This window comes from Halyomorpha halys, unplaced genomic scaffold, assembly GCF_000696795.3.
Source record: "Halyomorpha halys isolate HHAL.00 unplaced genomic scaffold, Hhal_1.1 Scaffold687.1, whole genome shotgun sequence".
NCBI lineage: Eukaryota > Metazoa > Arthropoda > Insecta > Hemiptera > Pentatomidae > Halyomorpha > Halyomorpha halys.
Genome location: NW_027114879.1, coordinates 190,698 through 193,998, shown reverse-complemented (window position 1 = coordinate 193,998; position 3,301 = coordinate 190,698). Strand labels below are relative to the sequence as shown.

Here is a 3,301-nt window from a genome sequence, read left to right as displayed (position 1 = left end):
ATCACAATATAGATAGCATATTGTTTTCATAATCATATTAAAAAAAAATCGTTCATTATAAAATTATTTTTAAAATTCATTTATTCCATGCAGTACTATGCCGAGATATGAAAAGGTTATTTAGTTGATTGAATGTAAAGAACATGGGTAAAATACATGTTACGCCCAAAATGTTAAAATGTATTGCTTTTCAGGATGGGACAGCAGAAGAGGGGGTAATACGAAGGAAATAGAGATGAGAATCAGAAAGAGTCGTAAATATCCTTTTCCATATAAAAAGTATATTTCATGGCCTCCTCACATTGAGAGGTTTATTTAGTGAAAGAGTCGACTTTTTCTATATTTTTCAAATGAAAATATTTTAATTAAAAAAAAAAAAAAGTCCTTACCGAAAAATAAATTAACATTCTAAAAAATATGTTATTTATTCGGAAAAAATTAAAAAGTCACTTTAAATCGTCAACGCTATATCTATTTATAAAAGCGAAAACAAAATATTTAATTTTTCTAGCTCATTTCATCTAACAAGAAATCCAGTATAAATAAAGCTAGAAAAAAACATTTTTCCAAATGTACATTCAGCAAACAATTATAAATTGTAAAAAATATTTTATAATTTTATAATATCAATTTTTTAATAAACCAATGAATTTTTGAATTTTGAAGACTCACAAAAGACGAAAATGCATGTCAATTTCGACTATTACAGCACTAGACAAACGGTCTTAACTTCCAATTCATTACAAAAGACTGATCTATATGACTGTAATAAGGCCAATATAGGCAGATTTGAGCTTTGGGGCTCCACTAAACCTTCGAATTCCTCTCGTATCCAATCCTTACAATCCGAAAATCCTCAATGCTTCTTACTTTGTCAGAAATAAAATCATCCATACAGACGTTAATGTTCCATATGAAATCGATCTATTCCGAACCAGGTATCACTCCTTCTATTATAAACTCCCTAAGCATCCGAACCCACTAGTTTCTAACCTTAGTTCCTCTTCCATTCCTGACAATCCTCCGAAGCGCCTAAAAAGAAGATGGCCACGAGGCCTACAAATGTAAAATTTCATTAGAGTGCTACCAATCGGAAATTTCGCTACACGCCTGTATCACTCCATAATAACATACATCAAATTTACTAAATATATAATTATCTACAGTTGTATATTCCAATAAAGATAATGAAAAAATTTAAAAACTAAAGTAAAAATTATTCTCTAAAACCATTACAAAAAACATAAATAAAATAATACAGATAAAATTAACATTGCATTATTGTTGAGTACACTTTTATTAAACGATTTGATTAAAACATGTTCTGGACATTATATTTTTTTTGTAGTTGAGAAAATTTTGATAATTTATGAGAAATATTTTAGTAAGGCTTAAGAGGTGAGATTTTGATAATTATAGTGCGCTATTAGATTTATTATTACAACTTCCTAGAGGTAGATTAATTCGCGACTCCCCCCTCCCCCGGTCGTATGCTTTGCCTTGCTACTTGACTTGAGTAAGGTAACTTGGTTACTGGTATCATTAACTGGATTTCCCTTTGACTTGGGAAAAGCCTATCAGCATAGAGTAGGGAACCCTTAACCAGTATTCCCGCTTCCAATAAGCACTTATTTATTTGTAGATTGATGTACTTTCAGGGATTCATATAAGTGGCATTTAACTCAATGTGATTTTGATTGACAATTCAATATTTAATCTTAAATACTCTAGCACATACATTTTTCAAGTTACGATGTCGGAGAATTGGGATATTGGAAAAAATTATCTTATATATTTCATTATTTTATTGCGATACTATTTTCAGTTAGCAAGAGAATATCAAAGGTTTCCATATAAAATAAAAACAGCTGTTGATTTCTGTGTGCTTGTTATTGGGGAAACAGAGCGAGCCAGGTTTCTTTGTGTTCTACACTGTACGTGACCTGAACAGTTGACATATAAAAGAACATGGAGTTTTTTCCCTCCACACTATGAAACAATCTGAAAAGTCAATACATTTTATTTTAGATCAAATTTCTAGTATTTTGATATAAAAGGTTCTTTGTAAATTTCTTGGGATTTTAAAAGTGGTATTGTAATAAATTATGCACTTTCTTAAAATATTGAATTAATGAAGACTGTGTTGTATCATATATTTATATAAAAAACAAATTGCTTTTTAGAAATATTTTGAAACTAAAAAAAAAAAAAACTATTCAAATTCAATGAATAACGACATACAGTTTATGTCAATATTTCATAAATCTTAGCAGTATTATTTACTTCAATGAAAGAAAAAATACAATAATTTTTCTGTAATTGATCGAAGAGTAATATTTTAAAAAAGATGATTTATTTTTCACAATTCATGTCATAATTCCTGTTCATCAGTTCTAATTTCGTAATATTCTGATTCAAATTAATTTCCTTTTTTCTTTTTTTTTGTTTGTGTAAACTGAATACCATTTAAACAATGTTTTTTTTCTTAAGTGTTTTTTTTATTTTATTTTTTTATAAGGCATGACAACTAAAGACGCGTTTGTCAAAAAATTAATGCGTAATTAATCATTTTTATCTAAAACATATCTAAATAATTAATATTGAGAATTCTTAATAACTTATTTTTATTCACTTAAATACATTTATGAAATCTTTCATAATATTAGATTAATGATTTATTATAATGATTGTTTAGTTCATAAATTTAAATAAAATAAAATGTTTCACTATTTATAACATTATTTTATGAAACATTTACGAAACATATATCGAGCTTTCTTTTTTCTCAATTTTGTTATGTCGTTGTTTTTTATGTTTTATGATTTTAATAATTATTTGCCAATCTTTTGTATATTAAAAAATTACTCTTATGATGAAACATAAACCGAATAAATGGCTCTGAGGGTTAATATTATATTAGAAATAAAGGTATTCCGTAAAATTACTGCAGTCTGCTGACTGCTCAGGTATGCAACCATTTAAGTATTAAAATATGCGGAAGGTCTTAAAAGTTGAAACATTTTAACTTTATTGTACCACAAGATGAAAAAATACTTGACTTCGAAATGTTGTGGGAGCAATGTGAGACCCATATTACAAGTTTCAGGGTGGAATTTTAATACATTACATTTTTTTATATAGTCACCATAACAATAAATTGAGTGAATTATCTGGCAGTAAATCCATTGCTGTATTTTTATTATCAAATAATAAAGAAATTACTTTCCAAACGCAAGTGAAAAGATAAGGAACACGCAAGTTATGTTTCTGAAAAATTATATTATATAAAGCATAGAAATGA

General features: G+C 27.3%; 1 protein-coding gene across 2 annotated transcripts in view; it reads right to left on the bottom strand.

Annotated features, from left to right (window-relative positions):
- LOC106685379 (uncharacterized) overlaps window positions 1-3,301 on the bottom strand; it is a 445,041-nt gene that overhangs the window by 351,870 nt on the left and 89,870 nt on the right. The window contains exon 3 of one of the 2 annotated variants that reach the window (XR_010844687.1): window positions 1,741-2,001. The exons of the other annotated variant lie outside the window; for it this stretch is intronic. The gene's annotated coding sequence lies outside the window, so the exon portion shown is untranslated. Of the gene's footprint in view, window positions 1-1,740; window positions 2,002-3,301 lie in introns of those variants that run through there. 2 annotated transcript variants of the gene reach the window in all.